The sequence below is a fragment of the Ranitomeya variabilis genome, chromosome 1 (assembly GCF_051348905.1).
Source record: "Ranitomeya variabilis isolate aRanVar5 chromosome 1, aRanVar5.hap1, whole genome shotgun sequence".
Lineage (NCBI taxonomy): Eukaryota > Metazoa > Chordata > Amphibia > Anura > Dendrobatidae > Ranitomeya > Ranitomeya variabilis.
Window position 1 is genome coordinate 82,815,658 of NC_135232.1, and position 19,050 is coordinate 82,834,707.

General features: G+C 42.9%; 1 protein-coding gene across 6 annotated transcripts in view; it reads right to left on the reverse strand.

The window, feature by feature from the left end:
• GHR (growth hormone receptor) overlaps window positions 1–19,050 on the reverse strand; it is a 470,149-nt gene that overhangs the window by 168,572 nt on the left and 282,527 nt on the right. Inside the window, exon 1 of one of the 6 annotated variants that reach the window (XM_077285673.1) lies at window positions 14,752–14,912. The exons of the other annotated variants lie outside the window; for them this stretch is intronic. The gene's annotated coding sequence lies outside the window, so the exon portion shown is untranslated. Of the gene's footprint in view, window positions 1–14,751; window positions 14,913–19,050 lie in introns of those variants that run through there. 6 annotated transcript variants of the gene reach the window in all.

The window sequence follows — 19,050 nt, forward strand, 5'->3', positions numbered from 1 at the left end:
CCAAGACAGAAGGCCACGGAGCTGCGCCTGCCCCACATGCGGCAGCATCCTAAGAAAGAGACATTGAAGGGATTTGCGTTGCAGAGAGTGAGAAAAAGTCACAGCAAAAGGAGAGGAAACCAGAAGGAGTTCTGCTCTGTAAAATGTTGCCTCCTTCTGAGGCACAGAAGCCGGTAGCCGGAACACCGAGGGAGTCATTGTCTCCAAGCCTGGCTCCAGAGACCGGCAGGACAGCTAGTTCCATATTAGTTGCCCGACCTTATACCCAGGAGGCACGGTGGCCACTGTGGAGGCCGGGGTGTGATAGCGTTCCTGTAAAAAGCCTCAGGCCATCAGTCATACGGGTTTGTCCTATCCTATCCATCAGAGGGACAGAGAGAAAGAGACAGAACATCTAGAAAGCAACATCAGTTATGAGGACCTTACCGAGAAGCTCAGCAGGAAGGGACTACAACACTCAGGCGCTAGAGGAAGGCTATTGATTTCCACCTGGATAAGGGGGACTCTGGATTTGCCTTCAGACCGGCCGGACTCTGCTTACCCTGTGGTCTGGTGCTCTGGACTGTGGACGCTGAAGCCTTCAGTAAAGGTAAAGAGACTGCACCCTTGTGTCCTCGTTCTTCCACCATCTACACTCTGGGAAGCCCTGGGGATACACTTCGCCTGTGGGAAGGTACACCATCTAGCTGCCATAACATCACCCCAGCGGACCCCTAAGCAGCGTCGGTCACCCTGACCAAATACCACAGGTGGCGTCACGAACATTATCCCTTTAAAGACCTTCCCCCCATTTACAACGGACATCCCTAGGGCCACGGACCGGGTCAGCCACCGTGAGATCCCCTTCGAGAACCGAAGGACCAGGTACCGAGTACCCCATAGCCCTACGGGGGCGCTCCAGAAATATTTTGGTATGTCTTTGATTGAACTGGAAGCAAATACATCTGGTTGAAGTAAAAAAAAAAAAAAAAAAAAAAAAGAATACACCACATTCTATAATTTCTTATAAATGGCAGATAATGACAGACATCGGCATACCATTGCCCACCATAATAATGCTCTGAAGAACATTATTATTCAGCTTCCCGTCAAAGAAGACTGAATTATATTTACTTTTTGATTTTTTATTAACTTTGCAGTCCATTTAGAATAATCTAGCGAGAGAATGAAGAACCATTAAGAGCGTCTGCCTGGTAATAGGTAATACAAGAATAGATTTTTCCGTCCGCACAATTAAAGAGATGCACAGATGTATTTCTTTTATATAAGAGCTATATTTTTTAACGAAATCCATCCCGCATTCCTCTCTCCTTGCCTCATGACAGCTTTTACATAAGCAGAAAAGCATTTTTTAATACTTATTATATAAAAAAGAAAGAAGTTAAAGACAAGTATCTGAGATAAAACCGCATCTATAGAAATGCACCTAAAATAAAATACATGGATGACATTAGTGTAGAGACTTGGTAAGTCGGGTCCTCGACTCCCCCTTGTTCCACCTAATCCCACTTTGACTACTACTTTTGGTCACACTTGTTTTAGTGCTTATTCAAGGGGTATCTACTACTTGTTTGATTGTGTTATCAGCCTTTTTAGGAGGTTTATAAACATATGTTTTGTCATGCGTCTGGGTTCAAACCCCTGAGCCTGTGCTTTGTGGTCGTCTTTGTTGTCTCTTTAGAGTAACAAGTGTTTTCATTTACTCAGTTGTCTGCCCTATCACCCTTTGGGTGCAGCTTTATATACTTTCCCATGCTGGCGTTTCCGCTGGTGATAGTCTCATTTGGATATCCAGCCATACTGCTGAAGTTTAAGCCAGTAAGTGAAAGACCAGCTAGGGTTTATCTATCTGCTTTTTTTGTTCTTTACTCTGCACCTATCTTATGTTTCTTGTTAAGAAGTATACAGTTTATTTTCTAACAGTACAGATTTTATCCTTTATTTTGTATTTCATGGTTTGTTTACTCACTCTGGGATCTTTTTCTATTTCAGCACACTTTCCCTTCTATACGTAATTTGCACTCTGCTCTGCCCTCCGGTTCTTTAGACAGCATAGGTCTGAGATGCCATCATCTAGCCTGAGGTTAGGGCTGTCTCAGCTCATGCAGTAACCACTAACGACTGTGGTCAGGAACTCTAGTCTGAACAGGCTCTCTAGTATAGCCGGCAGGGTCAATTGCAGGTTTTATTGTATTACCTATTTTTCCAAGTGAATTACTACACTAGCATAACAGTGTGAAGGGTGATTGGTGCCTTATATCCCTTGGCTTTACATTATTAAGGTACCGTCACACTAAACGATATCGCTAGCGATCCGTGACGTTGCAGCGTCCTCGCTAGCGATATCGTTTAGTTTGACACGCAGCAGCGATCAGGATCCTGCTGTGATGTCGCTGGTCGCTGAATAAAGTCCAGAACTTTATTTGGTCGTCCGATCGCCGTGTATCGTTGTGTTTGACACCAAAAGCAACGATACCAGCGATGTTTTACACTGGTAACCAGGGTAAACATCGGGTTACCAAGCGCAGGGCCGCGCTTAGTAACCCGATGTTTACCCTGGTTACCAGCGTAAAAGTAAAAAAAACAAACAGTACATGCTCACCCAGCGTCATACCTCCCCCAGCGTCTGCTTCCTGACACTGACTGAGCGCCGGCCCTAAAGTGAAAGTGAAAGCCGCTCTGCTGTTAGGGCCGGAGCTCAGTCAGTGTCAGGAAGCAGACGCTGGGGGACGCTGGGTGAGTATGTACTGTTTGTTTTTTTTACTTTTACGCTGGTAACCAGGGTAAACATCGGGTTACTAAGCGCGGCCCTGCGCTTAGCAACCCGATGTTTACCCTGGTTACCCGGGGACCTCGGCATCGTTGGTCGCTGGAGAGCGGTCTGTGTGACAGCTCTCCAGCGATCAAACAGCGACGCTGCAGCGATCGGCATCGTTGTCGCTATCGCTGCAGCGTCGCTTAATGTGACGGTACCTTTACTCTATTTGCTATATGGTTTCTCCTTGACAGTACATAAAGTTTTATTTAGTTTTGATCTTGAGGTTTTACTGCCTTCTATTGGATTGGGATAGGAATTGCTGGATGTTCATTTTATCAAGGTGTTTTCCCATCCTATTTGTCTGTATTGTTGTGATCTCATTTTTTCACTTTACTAATATTGTCCATATATATATATATATATATATATATATATATATTTTTTAGATTTATTAATAAAAATTAAGTTTAATCTCAGATATTTGTCTTGCATTTGTTTCATAGCCTAATGCATATGGGTACATGGTATAGGTGTTTTCTTGCATAAGAAAATGTTTGCTGCCCAACAACAGGCGATGGGTTGTTTTTCTCACTTAACTCTCTTTATCAACACCATTTCAAAGCTGAAATGCCAGCCATTAACACAGCTACAAAGGAGAAAAACTAAAATATGCAAATGAGAATTTGAGAAATCTGAGCTAAAGCTTCAAAACGAATCAAGTAGGTGACGAAAAAGCAGAATGCAATAAAAACACTTTTTTCTTGTTCTAATGCATCAACAATAAAAAGTTATGCAAACAGTCTTGACAAAATTACTTTTGTGTTATACAGCTCCTAAACAGACTTATGTGTCTCCATGGTTACAGACTACAAATAAGTCCTGCGTGTAGTCTGACCCTGCAGTCATCTGTTACTCTACGTTTGTGTTCCATTTGACTACTATTTGTACTTTAGCCAAAGGGTAATTAACAGAAAGCAACCCATAATTGCAATATATGACTACACATATGGTTTGTCTTCAGTCGATAACAATAGAGTCACATGTGTCTGCATAGAAGCTGTATACATAGCTAATGCAAAGTTGGTTTATTTAAAAAAAAAAGAATCCCAATAAATCAGTAAATCTGAAAGGCTTAGAGACTATAATGGCAGCGAGTGTGTGAAGCAAGTACAGGGTCAGAGCCGCTCAGGGCCATAACGATCGTGGTCGTAGAGCGTACGACTGTGATTGGGCCATTGGAGACAGGTAGCTGTAGATAAGCCCCTGATGCCGGTGGGCTTAGCTCATCTTCGATTTTGGGGGTGACAGGTTCCCTATAAAGAAAGGGGCCAGAACGAGGGACATTATTATGGGGGCCAGGATGGGGACATTATTATGGGGGCTAGGATTGGGGACATTATTATGAGGGCCAAGATGGGGACATTATTACGGGGGATAGGATGAGGGACATTATTATGGGGGCCAGGATGGGGACATTATTATGGGGGCCAGGATGGGGACATTATTATGCGGGCTAGGATTGGGGACATTATTATGGGGGCCAGGATGGGGACATTATTATGGGGGCCAGGATGAGGGACATGTTTATGGGGGCCAGGATGGGGACATTATTATGGGGGCTAGGATGGGGACATTATTATGGGGGCTAGAATGAGGGACAATATTATGGAGGCCAGGATGGGGACATTATTATGGGGGCTAGGATGGGGAACATTATTATGGGGGCCAGGATGGGGACATTATTATATGGGGGTTAGATGGGGGACATTATTACGGGGCTAAGATGAGGGACATTATTAAATGGGCCAGGATGAGGGACATTATTAAAGGGGTCAGGACGATGGAAATTATTATGGGGGCTAGGATGAGGAACAATATTATGGGGGCCAGGATGGGGACATTATTATGGGGGCTAGGATGGGAAACATTATTATGGGGGCCAGGATGGGGACATTATTATGGGGACTAGGATGGGGGACATTATTATGGGGCCAGGATGAGGGACATTATTATGGGGGCTAGAATGGGGGACATTATTATGGGGGCTGGTATGGGGGACATTATTATGGGGGCTAGGATGAGGGACATTATTAAATGGGCCAGGATGAGGGACATTATTACAGTATAGGGGCAAAAACAGAGTACTTTATTACAGGATTGGATCCAGGATGGGGGACATTAATACAGGATGGGGGACATTAATACAGGATGGGGGACATTAATACAGAATGGGGGTCAATATAGGGAACACTACTACCGTATTGGGGCCAGGATGAGGGGCATTATTACATGATATGGGCCAAAAGAGAGTACGTTATTACAGGGTGGGTTTCAGCATGGGGAACATTTTTTCAGTATTAGGTCCAGATTGCACCAATTTAATCTCTGCAGATCCGCATTTTTATGAACTTGGTACCATTCTTGCCATCACATTTGATGATGCATTTCACAACATTATTATTTATTTTTTTTAGAAAGTTGGAGCTATTAGTACACAAAACTAATAAACATAAAAACCTACTAACGTATAGATGGCATGCAGTCCCCAGAACACTGCACGACGCTTTACATCTCTTTACAGCTGCCGGTAAGCGACTGGATGTTAACAGATACATTTCATTGTGCCAATAAAACGAGTTTACGAGCGGCAATGATTCCGTTCGGTGAGTCACAGCACAGCTTTCAAGGAAAGATTAACATAGTCTGTATCAACGATTACATCTACACTGTGTTTATATTGGACTCACACATTACAGTATTCAATGCCACTATGGACTAATGGGCAGCGTGACTCCCGACGACAAGAAAGGAGAGGCATTGTGATGCACCGCATCAGATCGCCGCTGTGCAAGTGGTGGGAGGAAGGGGATACGCAAAGCTGGGTAGAAGAAGAATGCAATGGTTTGCTTCTTTAAAGGCGCAGTACCCAATAACACAGCATTCAGCAACATCCATCTACACTGAACGCACAAAACGACACTTTGAAATGTAGCTGCAATCAACATTATTCAACCCTCTTGCAAATTAGTTTTTTGAAAAATGTTCAACACATATGTAATGCTGCATGCTATCACCTCCTGTGCACAATTATTTATATTATTTTTTTTATTTATTATATCCCTTTACTAGATAGATTTTCTATCAATAATATTGGCACTCTCTCCTATATGTTCCTCATTTTGCCCCTCTCACACACCATATATAGGTAACACACCCTATAGGTTTATTCACCATACAATACAGTACACGGTCACTATCCTTATGGATTTCTTCTATATAATGTAATACACAAGGTTTTTTTGGCTATCTATTTATATGTGTGCACATCCATCCTTTCACATTCCTATAATTTATGTATGATTTTACCTATATGCAACATTAAGATTTATTTATGCAGCTTTTCTTGTATGAGAAATAATAATATTCCCGGCACTTGCGCTCAACTATGGAGCAGCTTACACTTCCGGACCCTGTCATACCATTTGCATCCCACAAGGGAGCGCAAGGCACTTCCGGTGCCGCGTCATATCCGGTCCAGAATACGCGCTCGGTCTGAGTCAAGTCCCTGGATGCAGATATCCACTGGACCTCATTCCCCACATAGGGTAAATGGCTTCTGTCATCTATATACTGTATATAATTGTCTAAGGCCATGTTCACACGATCCTTTTTTTTATCCTTTTTTTTTCAGGTCCTGATTTGGAAAACCCGCAGTGCAAAACTGCACTGCTGATTTTCCTGCAGTTTCTTCTGCAGATTCCTCTGCGGGTTTTCAACAGCACTTTCCTATTGGTGCCTGTTGAAAACAGGAGCCGAATCCACAGAAAGAAGTGACATGGTACTTCTTTTTTTCTGCAGACAAATCCGCGCGGATTTGCCTGAGAAAAAAAGGATAGTGGGCACAGCGGATTTTGTTTTCCATAGGGTAACATTGTACTGTACCCTGCATGGAAAAAGGATGCGGATCTGCAGCCTGAAAAGCGCTACGGAACAGCAGCAAAAAAAGGATCGTGTGAACATAGCCTAAGGGTTTTTCTGTCTGTCTGTCCTGGAAATCCCGCGTCTCTGATTGGTCGAGGCCGCCAGGCGACGGGCACAGCATGGCGACGATGATGTCATAAAGGTTGCCTCGACCAATCAGCGACGGGCACAGTCTGCCGCGAATTCGCCTCGACCAATCAGCGACGGGCACAGTATCGACGTAGATGTCATAATGGTTGCCATGGCGACGATGATGTCATAAAGGTTGCCTCGACCAATCAGCGACGGGCACAGTCTGCCGCGAATTCTGGAATCATCATTGTCCATATACTACGGGGACATGCATATTCTAGAATACCCGATGCGTTAGAATCGGGCCACAATCTAGTTTAATTATATTCCTCCTAGTGACTGGCCGATCACTGAATAAACACCTTGTCCTAAGGCCATGTGCACACGTTCAGGATTTTTCGCTTTTTTTGCTATAAAAACGTGATAAAAACGCGAAAAAAACGCTTACATATGCCTCCTATTATTTACAGGGTATTCCGCATTTTCTGTGCAAATGTTGCGATTTTTTCCGCGGAAAAATCGCATCGCGGAAAAAAAAGCAACATGTTCATTAAAAATGCGGAATTGCGGGGATTCCGCACACCTAGGAGTGCATTGATCTGCTTACGGGGCTGTGCACACCATGCGGGAAGTAAGCAGATTATATGCGGTTGGTACCCAGGGTGGAGGAGAGGAGACTCTCCTCCACGGACTGGGCACCGTATAATTGGTCAAAAAAAAGAATTAAAATAAAAAATAGTCCTATACTCACCTTTGATGTCTTCCCGCCTCTCCGCTGCATGCTGCCGCTTCGGTTTCTATAGCTGGTGTGCGGTGAAGGACCTGCGATGACGTCGCGGTCTTGTGATTGGTCGAGACCGGTCATGTGACCGCTCACGTGACCGCGACGTCATGGTAGGTCCTGAACCACACCGGCATCTATAGGAACGGACGCCTGCAGGTGAGTATAACCATTTTTTTTTTTTATTATTATTTTTAAACATTCTATCTTTTACTATAGATGCTGCATAAGCTGCATCTATAGTAAAAAGTTGGTCACACTTGTCAAACACTGTTTGACAAGTGTGACCAACCTGTCAGTCAGTTTTCCAAGCGATGCTACAGATCGCTTGGAAAACTTTAGCATTCTGCAAGCTAATTACGCTTGCAGAATGCTAAAAAAAACGCAAAAAAAAAATGCGGATTTCTTACAGAAAATTTCCGGTTTTCTTCAGGAATTTTCTGCAAGAAATCCGGACGTGTGCACATACCCTAACAATCACAGCCACTTCCCTCATAAAAGCCACTGGCGAAACATGTGTCGGGAGCATGCTCCTGGTGGGAGGTCTGTACTTTTTTACATGCTCTAATTGTCTAATATACCTGCTAATCTTGAAAATATGCCGATTGTGTGCCAGATTCCTTTTTACTATGTCAACGCTCACTTTTGTATTCACCATCTATTATATATATATTATATATATATATATATATATATATATATATATATATATATATATATATATATACACATATATATATATTGTAAGGAGGCTAATGGCCACGTAGTCGCTGGGAGGTATGCGTCGCAGAGATGGCTTGTCTCTGTGATGTTACCCCAAGTATTTTCTCTAGTGCATGAAAGCACTAAGAGGTTTGTTTGTTGCACCGGAGACCGGGTTGCGGGTAGCTATGAGAGATGGTCGGGTCTGTCGTAAGGTCCAATGACAAGCAAGATTCAGCTATCTCTCTGAAGGTATGAGGTTTTCTCCAAAGATTTCCTGATAATTGATTTAATCCATCTTGCCCTTTATACCCTGCAGGTTTCCCTTGCCAGAGTAAGCAAAGCAGCTCTAGAATGTCAATGAGCCGTTGCCATTCACTGCAGGATTCACTGAAACACCACCATACTTCACTGCAGACATCACCGAGCCAACCACATGCTTTACTGCAGGCATCACCGAGCCACTACAATGCTTCACTGCAGGCACCACAAAGCCACCAGCATGCTTTACTACAGGCGTCACTGAATCATAACAATGCTTCACTGCAGGCATCATTGAGCCACCATCATGCTTCACATTGGGCATCAACTAGCCACCAGCATGCTTTATTGCAGGCATCAGTCAGCCAACACCAAGTTCACGACACGCTTAACTGCAGGCAGGGTGTTCATTTCAGCATATGCTTCATTCCATCTCATATGGACATATCACTGATCCAAAGTTTTGAAAAGTTTCAGTTTTGTTTAATCGCTCCACAGAAAAAAAAATCTTCTGTGGCTCATTTATATAGTTCTGACCATATAGGAGTTGTCTTTTCTGGTGCTTTGGGGTCATTAGAGGGGGACATCGTGAAGCTCAAGCATGGAGACTTTCAGTGTTTAGTATGTGACCTACTGTACAAACTGAAACCTCAGTACTTGCTGCCACCAACCCTTGCCACAGGAATCTGGTGCCAGCCGTCGATGGCCTCCTGTTTCTGTCATGACCGTGTAGTCTAACCACAACTGGCAGACTGTTCTTCCATTTGTATCTCTAGGAAAATACAATGCTTTGCTATCTTTTCATATCCTTTTCCTTTTTTGTGCAAGGTAGTGGTCTCACTCAACTTTTTGGACCACTCTTTTGGCTTAGACATATTTCTAACATGCAATCAAAAGTCACAGTCAAACCCCTAGCCAGTCCAGGTATTTGATGTAACTAATAATCCATATCACTTACATCATGTGAGCATGAGAAAAGACCTGATTTGCGAAAGTGTGCTCTTATGAGGATTTTATTAGGGGGTCAAATCATTCTGAGACCGCAGTAGGCAGTAAAACTATGTTCCCACAATGATAGTTTGGTGAGTTTTGGATGTTGCAAATTTTGTGCAGCATTTCTGCACCTATTAGGTAAATTATGTTAAATGTGTTTATGAGTGCATACCCCAGCATTTTGCCCAGCAGAAACTCACTAAAAATTAGTTTTTTTTGTTTTTTTTTAACCTACGAATGTTCCACATCTAATGCAGTTCTTTGGAGAAAATCAGAACATAAAACTGAACATACCCTTTAAAAAAACTGCCATATTGTGGATTTAAAAATGGCACCCACCGTAGGTCAGTTTACATAGCATTAAAAAAGGAAAGAGGGCATGATTTCTATAAATATAGCAGTGAAAATGCGCAGCGTCAAAAATTCACAGAAAAAAAATCATCCTGGGAATTTTACCTAAAAGTGACATTTTGTGTTGAGATATTTAAAATATTCTTCTTTGATTGGTTTATTGGAAACATCAGAAAGTTTGGCAATTTTGCTAAAAAAAAAAAAAAACTTGTTTCTATTTATTGTTATACATGAGGTTTTACTCACACTGCCATTTGTATGGATGGTTTCTTCTGCCAGTTTTTATTTTGGCAAAATGGACTCAAATTCCACAACACTTTGCAGTCTGTGAGACCTGATGCACATTATAGAAGGGTTTTTGTAAAAAAAAAAAAAAAAAAACTGCTATGATAAACAAATGAAATTTCTAGCTTTAATGGATATGCTCTAATATATAGAATTTACAATAAATTGTCTACATGCCATGTTCTCATTTTTTGGGCATTTGGGGCAAGTCCAGTAAATTTTAGGTCTTTTGTGAAGATGGGTAACTTTTTTTAATCCGTACGTTGAAGGTTACCCACTGGATTGTAATGCGGGCCCCCATGTCGCGGTGCTTCGGACCAGAAGATCTCTCTACTAGATAAAATGGTACGTGGCTTGGGGACCTGTTTTTGCATTTGGGCCCCAGGAGTTTCAAATTGAAATCCTTGCATATTAAGGCTCAGTTCTCATGTCCATTTGGGAACAGACAAATGGAATTTATGACCAAATCAGACCCATTTGCTAACTGATGCGAATCGGAGCTGAGGAGTCCATTGACTATTATGGGGTCCGTCTGGGTTTCCGGTACATGTCAGTTGTTTTAGAACAGAAAACAAAGTTCTATATGTTGCGCTTATTCTTCTGTTCTAAAAACGGATGTATGACTAAGATCAGACGGATATACTTATTGGTTTCTCATGTGCAGCTGGGGCTCAAGAGGTAAGGAGGCACACTTCCACCTCCAAAGCAGCATACGTCACAGACACATAACGGGGGAATTATGATGAGCTATTAGACTGCAAAGGGACCATATACAGGGACCCACTTCTCTCCATGTCCGCCCCTGTCCATAATAATCAACGGGGCCCATCTACTTTTGCTTGCATCATCATAATTTGCTTGCATCATCATAATTTGCAACCAACTCTCGAGAGTTCATGTGTGTTTGGGCCTGACGAGGGTGACCATATTGGTTGTCACCCATCTTTCGCAAAATTGGACCTTGGTGAGAAATAGCTAAATAGACTGTAGTTTTAAATACCCTGATAGGAAGCAGTGACTCATTAATATGTAATTACCCTTCAGTCTCACAGAATCCCTAGGGAATATTTTAGAATGTCGCAATGTTGTGGAAGGAGAAGTTTACAAAAGATGAAATAGCATAATAAATATCTATATATATAATTGTCTAAGGGTCACTTCCGTCCGTCTGTCTGTCTGTCTGTCACGGATATTCATTGGTCGCGGCCTCTGTCTGTCATGGAATCCAAGACGCTGATTGGTCTCGCCAGCTGCCTGTCATGGCTGCTGCGACCAATCAGCGACGGCCACAGTCCGATTAGTCCCTCCCTACTCCCCTGCAGTCAGTGCCCGGCGCCCGCTCCATACTCTCCTCCAGTCACTGCTCACACAGGGTTAATGCCGGCAGTAACGGACCGCGTTATGCCGCGGGTAACTCACTCCGTTACCGCCGCTATTAACCCTGTGTGACCAAGTTTTTACTATTGAGGCTGCCTATGCAGCGTCAATAGTAAAAAGATCTAATGTTAAAAATAATAAAAAAATAACATCATTATATACTCACCTTCCGCTGCCTTTCCCGCTCCTCGCGATGCTCCGGTGACCAGTCCATACAAGCGGCAGGTTCCGGTGCTAAGGATGGTATGCGACAAGGACCTGCCATGACGTCACGGTCATGTGACCACTACGTCATCACAGGCCCTGCGCACCTGCGCGAGAAGGACCTGCCATGATGTCACGGTCATGTGACCGCGACGTCATCACACCCTGGGACCAGAAGCTGCCGCCTGCACCGCACACAGGTGACAGAACTACAATGGGCCCTCGGAAGGTGAGTATATGTTTATTTTTTAACCTGTGACATACGTGGCTGGGCAATATACTACGTGGCTGGGCAATATATTACGTGGCTGGGCAATATACTACGTGGCTCTGTGCTGTATACTACGTCGCTGTGCAATATACTACATAACTGGGCAATATACTACGTAACTGGGCAATATACTACGTAACTGGGCAATATACTACGTAACTGGGCAATATACTACGTGGCTGGGCAATATACTATGTCACTGGGCAATATACTACGTCACTGGGCAATATACTACGTGGCTGGGCAATATACTACGTAACTGGGCAATATACTATGTCACTGGGCAATATACTACGTAACTGGGCAATATACTACGTAGCTCTGTGCTGTATACTACGTCACTGGGCAATATACTATGTCACTGGGCAATATACTACGTCACTGGGCAATATGCTACATCACTGGGCAACATACTACATGGCTGGGCAATATGCTACGTGACTGGGCAATATACTACGTGGACATGCATATTCTAGAATACCCGATGCGTTAGAATCGGGCCACCATCTAGTATATATATATATCTATATACTAGATGGTGGCCCGATTCTAACGCATCGGGTATTCTAGAATATGTACGTATGTATGTATATAGCAGCCACATAGTATATAGCACAGGCCACTACATATTGTAGAATACCCGATGTGTTAATACAGGCCATGCAGTATATAACAGTGGCCACGCAGTATATAACACTGCCAACGTAGTATATAACATTCCCACGTAGAATATAGCAGCCAACCAGCCAGCCACGCACTATATAACACAGCCCACGTAGTATATAGCAGCCATGTAGTATGTAACACAGCCCACACAGTATATAGCAGCCATGTAGTATATAACGCAGCCCACGCAGTATATAACACAGGGCACGTAGTATATAACACAGCCCACGCAGTATATAACATTGCCCACATAGTATATAACACAGCCCATGTAGTATATAGCACCCATGTAGTATATAAAGCAGGCCACGCAGTATATAACACAGGCCACGTAGTATATAGCAGCCATATAGTATATAACGCAGCCCACGCAGTATATAACACAGCCCATGCAGTATATAACACAGCCCATGCAGTATATAACACAGCCCACGTAGTATATAGCAGCCATGTAGTATATAACGCAGCCCACGTAGTATATAGCAGCCATGTAGTATATAACACAGCCCATGCAGCATATAACACAGCCCACTTAGTATATAGCAGCCCATGTAGTATATAACGCAGCCCACGCAGTATGTAACATAGCCCACGCAGTATATAACATTGCCCACATAGTATATAACACTGCCCACGCAGTATATAGCAGCGATGTAGTATATAACGCAGCCCACACAGTATATAACACAGCCCACGTAGTATATAGCAGCTCATGTAGTATATAACGCAGCAAACGCAGTATTTAGCAGTGTGGGCACCATATCCCTGTTTAAAAAATAATTAAAATAAAAAATAGTTCTATACTTAGCGAGACCGCTAAGTCTTCTGGGTAATTTCGCAATGCATCTCTGGGAATGGAAGATGGCAGCAGCCGTGCGCGCCTCGACGGAAGGTGAGAATAGCAGGTTTTTTGTTGTTTTATTATTTTTAACATTAGATATTTTTACTATTGATGCTGCATAGGCAGCATCAATAGTAAAAAGTTGGTCACACAGGGTTAATAGCAGCGTTAACGGAGTGCGTTACCCGCGGCATAACGCGGTCCGTTAATGCTGTCATTAACCCTTTGTCAGCGCTGACTGGAGGGGAGTATAGAGCGGGCGCCGGGCACTGACTGGATGGGAGTAGGGAGGGACTAATTCTCGTGTGCCTGTTGCTGATTGGTCGCGGCACCCAGAACAGGCAGCTAGCGAGACCAATCAGTGATGCGGGATTTCCGTGACGGAAGTTGCAGACAGAAGGACAGAAAAAGACGGAAGTACACCTTAGACAATTATATAGTAGATATATATTAAAATAAAAAAAAACATGAATAATTACAAAAATTTCCTAAGTCTTGCTTAAATATTCAAATTGTCTTCATTGCATATTTTAATTTCCCAGAGGAGCATGCATGGCTTAGTAGTCTCCTCACTCTGACATGCCAGGCTTGGCTTGTTACTCTCCACAAGGAGAAATATTACCCCTTAGACCTAAGTTTTGAGTTTTTACTGATCTTAAAGCATTTATATCTGTAACATATACATACATATATATATACACATATATATATGTATATATATATATATATATGTGTATGTATATGTTACAGATATAAATGCTTTACGATCAGTAAAAACTCAAAATTGTCGTACATGTATGGATGTGTGTGTGTGTATATACTGTACATATACACACACACATACATGTACTACATAGAGTGTATATATAAACTCTATAATTTAATGAGTAAAAACTCAAAACAAGACGTCTCCCTTTACATAAGAATTACATAATAGCCAATTTCAAAACATCCTTTCCCTTCACTTATTTAATTTAAAAAAATGATAGAAAAAGTAAACTGCCTTAATTGGGAGCAGACACCAGTGAGCTCTTTCCGTCTATAATTCCTAATGCATGGAGATAAATGCCGCTCACTTTCCATGCTCCTCTCCAGATTCGGTAACCTGAGCTCAGCCCGCAGGGATATTTATGAAGAAATAGACTTCTCAATGTTTAGGTTCAGGAGGAAAAGCCTCCGCTATATAAAAAAATCACATAAAATATAACCTGAGATCACAGCCAGTTCCGAGTCCAGGAATCCCAGTAGTTATATTCCCCAGCCATTCAGTATCTCTCCTACAATGTTTTCTGTCATCTGCGTTTTATCCCAAGTACTAAAGAGCAGGGATTTAACCAAACAGTGCATGCCCCTTGGCCTCGGTGAGCAAATACTGTCATCGATAATGACACTGTGCAAGGCATTCGGCTGTGTGTGCTTTTAGTTGCTGAGGTTTTTTTTTTGCAGCCTTGTCTTCCTCCATAAAATGTGACGTGTGAGGACAATCTTTGATTTAGCATAGCTGCATTATTTGTCTGTTGTTTCCTTTCCTCATATGATTAGGAGCACATGACCAGACCAGCAGGGGGCGCCAGGTCAGTTCTGTACAATGACCAGGGAGTTTCCTATACGGTCCCGGTCTTCCCTGGCTGGTTTGCTGTTCTCTCCTACACCCCCCCTATAGAATGACCTCACCCCGCCTTCTGTCAATAGCATTTCCACATCAGGAGGAGAGGTTGAGGCCTTACAGCTATTGTAGTCCTAGAAGTCACAGCAAAACCAACCAGCTGAAGACTTTGCTCTGAATGGGCCACAAATATCCAATTCTGAAATACTTCTGGAATATGTTGCCACGTATGAAGCAAATGTATGAAACACGACAGGCAGATTCTTATCAAACCATAGAAACCATTGCTAAATTTGACTACTGGGTAGAGTTGAGCAATAAGATTCACACTGCCCTGCTTCATTGTCTAGTCTGGTCCTCCATGATAGCCTTCACTTTTGTGCCTGGCATCATCGGCCAAGTATCATGGCGCGTCTTGCATTTACTTGCCCTCACGACATCGAGACTAGTACCTAGGCTTCAAGTGGTGGCAGCAAGGCCTTGTAAGTGCGTGAGGTGTCTAGGATGCCAGTCCGAGGATGCTGGCACAGAAGTGAAGACTGCCCTTCTTCATCTGCCATGGAGGACTGGACACCAGACCAGGGCAGAGCAAATATTTTTGCTCCACTCTACCATAAACGGAAACAATTACACATTTGTGGCTATATCTACAGAACATGCTATCATTACATAGTACATGTACGCCCCACTTCTGGAACGTGCCTCTTAATGAATCAGAAGAATCTGACAAGTGACGTGCACCATGCCATAAATATTACTCCAGTCCCTAAGTAACACCACAGATCCTCATGAATTAGATGAGCTGTGGCGTCACGCCCATGTACTGCCCCATTTTTGACCATTTTACCAGAGCAGGGTAAAACTGAAAACTTAAAAAATTGGCACAAATTTTGTACAACTCTGAGTTGCGCACAATTTTTGCAATTTTTCAAAGCAATTTATGCTACATTTCTCGCAAAATTACTTTGATGAATCGCAGCCTTAGTGTTTGATTCATTCTTGAACTTGTGACTTTTTTTTATCTAGTTTCTAGTGGGTTTTTTTTCTGTTTTTTCAGCTTCCTGATTCTGGTAGACTGAAGTCACTTGGCCGGAGCAAACACTTATTGAACTCAACCTGCGGCCCATCACAGAGTACGTCTGACAATTTCTGAAATTAATTTTACATTTTATTAGAACACATTACCATTAGCTCTAAACAGTCACAAAAAATGTTTAAAGACCATAATAAAGAGCAGTTTTGATTTTGCACAAAATCCAAATAGAAAAATACCACCAGACAAAAAAGAAAAAGGACTTAAAAAAAATTTCCGCAAATTATACATTTTAATGGTTTAAAAGTTTATTAAAAAGCGTTCCCGATGTTTGACCATGGTTTGGTACTTCTGTAATCTTGTCTGTTTTGGAACTTTGCCATTCATTTGACAGGTTGTCAGACAGATTTCTCTTATACACACACTTAAAAGAACATAAACAGCTTTATGATATGACCGCAGAGCTCAGCTCACAAGGGCCAAAATGTAAGCACTCACCAAGAGCGTAGATTCACCTTTAGCCACAATTTTAAAAGTTCAATACAGCAATTATCTACATTCAATACTGAGTAGGTTTAGTAATGCATTTAATCACTTCTGATGTACTGAAAACCCTCTCTAAAAGGAAAGGGCCCTATTTCAACCCTCTGAGCTAAAAGCCTTGCAAGGCTTGGAGACTTATGGCCTCCTTTCTCCGAGCATAGGTACACTTTCTACTGGCTTTTACCTGCCACCCAAGTATCCACCAGGTTCCAAAGTTGAGGTTTGGCACTCCCAGAAGGGAAATTTAGGTGTGCAACTGGGTAAAGAACTTGATGGCAATACACCTCCCAAGATCTCCAAGAAGTACAGTTCATAGCTGCACACCAACCTAAAAAAAAAGTCCTCGAGACAAGACTCAAACAGCCTTCCTTGGACAGACTTGGGGTAAGCCACTCTGTCTGACAGACTCCAGAGGAACCCCAAGCTTTACCCTTTAAAATCTGTACAAAAATATGGTCTTATAATGGAGTCCAGTGGATTGCTTCCATGGAAGGGATGTCGTCTGGAGTAGCAAATCACAGGCAGGAAGTATCACCAAGCAAGATCTTAGCCAAGAGATTACGTCAGAAATAGAATCGTTAAACAAGAGGATGGTCAAAATTCACGCCAAGATCAGAAAACAGGAGGCATCAGAAAAAAAAAAAAACTAACGAAATAGCAAAAACTAATTAACTGGCAGTGGAAGTCAGATACCAAGGGTTTTAAATAGCAGGCAGAACCGCCAAAGACTCTCAGGAAGAGTAATCAAAAACCAGACAATTAATTCCATAGCTCCCTGATCTAGCGACACCAAAAGTCCCAGGAATTAAACAAGACTGACGAGGTTAAGCCTCACCTGCAACAAAGGTTCAGCACCGGCTAGTGGCCAAAGCAGGAACAAAAGGGACAGGTAGCAGAAAAGATGTTACACCTTAACAGAAACTAACAAACTAAGATATAGTGAACCCACAGAGAGCCTAGAATTAAAGTATGAATTTCGACCTGAATATCAGCAGAATTCCAAAGATTTCAAACAGGTGTATGTGGACAAAAGGGAGTGAATGAAATACATGTGAATGTACAAGTACACAGTGGGATTTCACCCCCAGTGAGTTCTGACACCCCCGGGTTAATACTCCCGCGTCTCTTCAACACCTTGAGTTTTCAAACAATTCTTGACTGTCATTGAGAGGGCTTTGGTCACCTACTGGTAGCCACTGGGCAACCTGCATACACTTAGTGGCTATGCCCTTGTGTGTATTAGTGGACCCTTCCATTACAAATGGCCCTGTCATAGCCACTGATAAGTTTTTTCAGTCTTCAAATTTTTTCACCCCTTCCACTATGTAAGATTATTAAAGTCTGCCTCACTTAAATTCCCCTTCCCCAGCGCCGGCCCCCGTTACTGCTGCCGGTGACAGCAGCTGGAGGGTAAGTACAGCTGATTTTATTAATTTTACATACGGCAAGCCTAAGAGATGAAAAAATCAGATCTTGAAAAACCAGTTTAAAGGGAACCTGTCACGTGAAAAAAACACGTTATCCTGCATATATGGGGTTAACCTGTACGTTAATAGCATTTTGAACCTGCCCAACATCCGCATTGAGGGTACGTTTCCATGGTCAGTAAACGCTGTGGGTTGGATGTTGCGTACATCTGCAGCATCCAGATGTTACAGCATAGTGGATGGGATTTCGAGAAATCCCATCTCCACTATGCATCCAGAGATGCCCGTAGCTTCCGTGCGGAGACGGACATGCGGCACATCTTTCCAGACCGCAGCATATCAATTTTTCAAGGTCACCCGTACCAATGTATTGGACGCGGTGATTCTGCACGGTTCAATGAACATATGCGAATCACCTACGTTCCAAAGCCGGCAGCGCCTTGGATGTAGTGGACATGTGCGGCGTCCAAAGCGCTGCCAGACAGTGAACATCTGCACATACCCTTAGACGCCCATTCCCGGGAGGATATTAATTCTCTTTTTCCCGGCAGCGTTCAGTCACAGGGGCGGCGCCGGCGGGGGTTCAGTCACTGCTCCATGTTTAGAGAGTGGCGGCTGTAACTGCGCCTCCAGCACCGACTGACAGTAATGCAACTTTTCCTATACTCACTATTTATATATAGTATGACATATTCCTCATACATTATCATCGCTGTCCCCATTGGGGCTCACAATCTAGATTCCCTATCAGTACGTCTTTGGAGTGTGGGAGGAAACAGGAGAACCCAGAGGAAACCCACCCAAAACAAGGGGAGAACATACAAACTCCTTGTAGACATTGTTCTTGGTGGGAACCCAGAAGAACCCCAGTGCTGCAACGCAACAGTGCTAAGCACTG